Raw genomic sequence first — 6,415 nt, forward strand, 5'->3', positions numbered from 1 at the left:
AGCGGTATTGTGCGGCGACGGCGGTCACTTGAAAGTAAAATTGTATGTTATTTTCATCGTTAGTCAACTGAACACAATTATAAACAAATCTTACCGCATGTATGTTCATTATGGTACACTTGCGGACGAGCAACAGTGTTATGAATATAACAAAAAAACTCGTTTTGCATTCGACCGGCCGTCGGGTTCGTAAAAAGATACATAATGTAAAGAGTCACATTATTTTCCGTGCATGTGAGTGTTTGTCTTCTCTCACCACCACGTGTACTCCGTTCGTCGTCGTCGTCTCGTCGTTGTTTACTTTAATTTTAAGTGTCAGAAGGGAAATACAGGAAAAATAAAGACCTACAGAGAGAGAGAGAGAGAGAGACCGACAAGGATAGTCCATGTATAAATATAAAAAGGCACGGCAGCAACGGTGTACACATATGTTTTTATTTATTTATTTTATTTTTTTCCAGAGAAGGGGAAAAGGAAACAAGTATCGAAGGTAGACAGAGAGAGAGAGAGATAGTGTGAGTGAGAGGGAAGAAAAAAAAACTTATACGACGTGAAATAACGGCGGATGCAAATATATTCCTCTCGCCCACCGCAATCGACCGATTTTATACGGTCGTGCGACTCTCGCGCGCCTGCCACCGCCGGCGCACAGCCGTATCACCGCCACGCCACGCCCCGGGGCCCGAACCGGATGCGTCTAGAGAGCAAAGACCGCTGGCTGGGTGCATCCTTGGTGTGCCACGCGAGCCCATTTACCAGACCGCTGACCGACCGGGACATGCATGCGGTGCGTATGCAACCAACACGCGGTGGTGCACGATGTGCAGCGGGTAACCAACTCCCCGTCACGCTTACGCCTTTGAGAGTTATAGCCTTTTTTTTTTCTTTTTAATACGGACGGTATCGTAGGGGGCCGGAAATACCGGTGGGTAATTCGCCAGCTCTCCTACATCGTTTATTGATGACAACAGTAATACAAATTAACGAACATACAAATCTAGAAAATTTACAAAAATTTGAGGTGCTCTACCCCCTTCTCGAGTTTGCCCTTCGGGCCACAAAGAAAGCTTATTTAAGGGCGGGGTAAACGTTGTTGCTCCCTCTCCTCTCCTTCCTTGCGGGACAGCACGTAGTTGACAAACTTGTCAACTGCCGACCAATTGTTTCTCTATGTGAGCATACTCGGGATTGCGTGTTCAGGGATGAATTCACAGCCGATATCCACTTGCAGCTCTCTCCTCTGCCGAAACCACCTGTCGCATTGGAAGAACGCGTGCTCTGGGTCATCCACGGGCGCCTGAAAATCGACACACGCAGGCTCATTCATCTTCTTAATCTTGTGGAGATACTTCCCAAAACACCCGTGTCCAGAGAGAAATTGGGCCAGGTGAAAGTTTACGTTTTTGGACTTCCTGCTACACAAACGGGGTATTTCAGGGATGAGGCATCTGGTTCATTGACCTGTGGTCTCAGTAGCCTATATGCTCTGGCATGAGGCTAAGGTACGGATTCTGAGGCGGGCGCACTGCGCGTCAGCCGTGATTCCCCCCTTCTGCGCTTTTACAAAGAAGGCTGCCAGCTATTCTTTGGCCAACAGGTCAGCAGGCGGGATGGACGCCAATATGTTGGCGGCCGCCTTAAAGATAGCCCTGTAAGCGCAAGCACAGCGAAGCAACACCTTTCGCTGGGTCTTGTTTAGAGTTATAGAGAGTTATAGAGTTATAGAGAGTTATAACCTAGGGATGGCAAAAAATCATTAACAATCGATACATCGCATACTCAATATCGATACCACGATGTATCCATTTCTATTATGTCGATATATATTGGAAAATTTTTCCAATATTTAAAAAGGTTTACTAAAAGGTTTAGACTTGTACATAGGACATAGATATATATATATGTATAGGTTATAATTTATTTGAATACAATTTATAAGCCGTAGACCGAGACCGTAACTAGTAATCGGTACTTACTACAGGAATAATGACAAATAAATTAACTAATCAAAGCATGTATATTTTATAAAACCAAAACAATATTAATACATTTAAATTGTAATTTTTATATATTGCAATACACGCCCAAAATATTATAATGAAAATAATTTTATTTATATTATAAATATATTAATATTTATATTTAACGTCCCAAATAATTTATAATAGTATATAATAATGTCTAATATCCCGAAGATTAATCACATTAAAATATCGTTAGACACGATAATATCTAGACGATTTAATGGTACCGTCGAATCGATGTAAAATGTCAAGATATATCTTTGCCATCCCTATTCGTCACTCTTCCACATTCGACGTCGTCGGAAACTCTCGTTCGTGTGATCCAGAGCCGTCTACAGGTTTTCCACAAGTGCTCCTATAGGCGTATGACACCACCATTCGGTGCAAGGGTGAGCGCGAGAAAATAAATTCCTAGAAGGTTTTCGAAAACCTTTTATTATAATTTCTAGTCCGTGTGATTTTTTTTATAACATTTTATCGTTAGGTGAACCCCCTTGCGTGGTCACCGAGTAACCAGCAACCCACTCCCATAGTGAATTTAAGTCTATTATATCATCAGCCTCACACCCACCATCCCTTTATATTTTATGTAAAATTCAGATCAATACGGATTTGCCGATTATTATTTTTTCATTTCCGATGTCGGAAAGTGAATGCGCACATTCGGTTTTAAACTTGGGAGTGCTTAAATGATTTACCCCGTGATATCCCACGGAGACCTTTACCCCCTACACCTACTTGACATTAAATATTTTAATTTGAAAATAAATTATCAAATGTTTACAACGAAAAAAATAAATCGAGGATACTTAATAATTGAATAACGTGAGATACTAAACATGGGATTTATTTTTTTGGGTCGACGGAGTATAATCGTATACTCGGTAGTTCATTGAAATTATAATTCTGTGTATAATTTCGACATAATTACTAGTGTATTACCAATACAAATCGAAATAAACAAACTCTCATGCAGGCAGAAATAATACTCTTCGTATAAATATAATAAATCATCCTTTATAACTCAGCATGAACTACGAGCGCTTATTTATGACTTAAGGATGCTCAATGGTGTGCTTCTTGTCTTATAAACGTTTTCGGTACATTCGAATCCAGAAACTCTAGGGGTTGAAGACCACAGAGAGGTACTATAGAAACTAGAGACAAATAACAAAATGTAGTGACAGCGGAAAACTCTTAGAGACTAGTCCAATATGCCAGTGGCAATGAAGAATTATGAGTTCCTACTGCAGGATCACTGCGAGTAATATGATAAAAGTTGCAATAGTGAAGAGAACGCAAAATAATCGAATCAAATCGTACACGCGTACATTCAAATGTATACATATACGAGTATAAAAAGCCGATTGGTGAACAATAAAAGTACAAATCATATTGTAACTAGATCAAGGTCTAACGATTTTTTAACGTGACCCGGTTCGTTTTGCGAGAACAGAAATCGAAAGGGTCGATATATATATGTATAAATATATATGGTATATATTATTGTAGCCAATGAAGTACATTCAATCTTGATCTAAGCGAGGGGGAGTTAACAAAAATAATCGTCATCTTTTTTTTTTTCGTTGCACAGATAATTAACTGCTGTAAATAGATATTATTTTATACAAATTTTTTACCAATTTACAGTTTACTTTTACATTACAGTAAATTAATAGCTATTGGAATATAAAAACAGCATTGTTAACAAAACTTTTCAAACACCTTTCAATATAATTATTCAAATATTATAATATTTGTATAATTGTATATTTTAAGTTCAAACCGTAATAATGAAACTACGAATATTACGAATATATTACACGTCATCAATAATAAAACCATTTTTTTTTTTTGGGCCTGGGAGGGGGAGTTTGAACACCGGCCCCCCCCCCCCCCCCGTATGTACGCCACTGATTGTAGCTACACGTTTGGCGATCGCAAACGTTAGTACATAATATTTCGCGTGTTCCGTTTTCCAACAGGACGTTGATGCGACCGCTCGGATAGGAAGTGTCACCGAGAAGGTTAGACGTGTACTACTACGACGGTAAATCACAATGGTGTTCATAGAAATACGGACGGCGCAATCATATTAAGTACGAAGTGTCCGTATGGCGTTTTGTGGTTTCGTCCCGGTGAAATTAATCGCCGTAAACGGTTCGCGAGACTTGACGAATTAAGACAGGTACGCTGCACACGAATATTGAGTATCATTAATTACGGCCGGTAAACGCTGCAACGGCTCAGCCGGCCCAGTAGCTGCGGACTCATCGAACTCGGCCATGAATATTATGACGTTGAACGAAACGTAAATACATGTACCGTCGACCACACGGTGGTTTTGCAGTGTTTTGGTTTCGAATGACATTATTTCACTGCAGAAGTGCACTGCAGCGATTCGTGGTGGAATCAAGGTAACGCGTTACCCGGGCCGTACGTGCACGGTATATTACGTATAGATTGTAACTGTTTTAGAAAAATTAACTGTTCAATTAGTTTTAAATAAGTATATTTTACACCACGAGTTGGCACGTCTATTACTTAAGCCTAGGATTATAATGATTTTTTTTCTATAATGCGTTTTAATTTGTTGAACATTGGTAGCGATTTCACTCGTTAGTTAATAATCGTTCCCGCCCAACGGTACGGTATGATGATATTATTGATCTTCTCTCACATTCAAAAATATATTAGACTATATAAAATTATTATATAGTTAATACGACAATGTTATTAAGTACATGCAACGTTTACATAGGTAAAAAATAATTTTACCTAGTGTTATTATAACTAAACAGTTGGTATATTTTTTATATGAATTCAACAAATAAATTATATTTAGCATGGTTTCTGCAGTCCATCGTTTAGTATTAAAAACACAAACGGTGTAGTCTAACTACCACTATACGTCTAAAAAGCTAACCGGAAATCATTATTCGATAAGTAAATAACTTTTATGTCAAGATAGTGGATAACGATTTTTTATTAATCCGTTAAAGTTTTTATTAGTCAAAACTTATAACTAACAGCAAAATATTTTACTAGATTTTTGAAATTTTAAATAACACAAAACATTAGGTATCATTAAATTATTATAATAGATAATTAAATTATAAATTTTATAATATAGTCAATGGATTTCTGTCGTAGCTAAAATGAACATCAAAATAAACTTCTGTTCAAACACATCATTCCCTTTTAACTGGCCGACAACGACCCTTCCTCCGAGGGATTACCGAGCCACCCCACATTTCATAATAATAATATGGGTGTAAAAAAGAAAAAAAAATACTCACTGTGTTTGCACCATTTTCGTCAACAAGCCTCTGTGATTATTATCGAAACAAGAAATATTTAAAATGGGTTTAAAAAAAAAAAAAGCATTCAGTTTTGTTTTCCACGCACGCATACTTAATTGCTACTATGTAGTTCTAGCCTTTAGAAAATAATATAATAAGACGTTCTTTTCTCTGTCAAACGTATATTCACTTGTTTGTTTTCCCTCTGAACTCCGAGTGAATCAATATTTAACGAGATCAACAGATTTCGATTAAAACCCTCCGAAGAAAAATATTTACAGACATTGTAATAACATTCGCACACATGTAGTCGAGAAATATTACCACAATGCGAATGAATTTCAAAGTAAGTTACAAATTTAAAAGGATTTAAAAAAAAAAAAGAAAAAAAAAAGAATCAATGGGGAAAAATGTACGTATTTTATGCGATGTATAATTAATAGTAATATTATTATAATATGTTTAACTCGCATGTATCATGAAAATAAGACGATTTTAGGATTTCGGGTTTGAAATACTTCACGAATAGGCAGTAGGCAATTAATTTCTCGGTCGAATTGTTTAAATTATTGTTGAGATATTACCAAAAATTCCTTGCCAAAAATATTTTATTAGTTAATTCCGATACCAATCGACCAGCGCTTGTACTTTACAGGCAACGCGTACGCGCATTTGTGTAGCGTTAATTTTTTGATTGAGCTCGGATTTACAACCGTTCCGGTACGATATATTTAAATTGATTTCGTCGTGCTTAATAGCATACACTCTGCGTTCACTTACACACCGACGTACCTGTGGATTATTGTCGTACACACAACAATATCGACTAATACATTTCACCCTAAAGCCCGGACGTATGCCGCAGTCACGGTTTAATAACTAACCCGTCATAATCGTGACCGACGTCGGACAGCTGCTGCTGCTACCGCCGCTGCTGTGTACATAGTCAGGCCTCCGCGTGCGCGTGTGCTCTCGTTCCAAAAATTATGGTGGTACACATAATATAATAAACCGACGCAACGAACCGCGTGCGCTACGTAAATTATTTGGATAACAATTATTGTTTACAACATTATTGAACATCGTAGC

At 37.7% G+C, this 6,415-nt stretch overlaps 1 long non-coding RNA gene across 1 annotated transcript; it reads right to left on the bottom strand.

The window, feature by feature from the left end:
• Positions 1 to 904: 904 nt before the first annotated feature.
• LOC112691030 lies at positions 905 to 6,191 on the bottom strand. Its single transcript, XR_003149273.1, has 3 exons — positions 6,119 to 6,191; positions 5,324 to 5,353; positions 905 to 1,297 (listed from the first exon to the last, which is right to left on the bottom strand). It is a non-coding gene; the product is annotated as an uncharacterized LOC112691030 (long non-coding RNA).
• Between the last annotated feature and the right edge of the window lie 224 nt (positions 6,192 to 6,415).

This window comes from Sipha flava, unplaced genomic scaffold (assembly GCF_003268045.1).
Source record: "Sipha flava isolate LNK unplaced genomic scaffold, YSA_version1 550_pilon_pilon, whole genome shotgun sequence".
In the NCBI taxonomy this organism is placed as follows: Eukaryota; Metazoa; Arthropoda; class Insecta; order Hemiptera; family Aphididae; genus Sipha; species Sipha flava.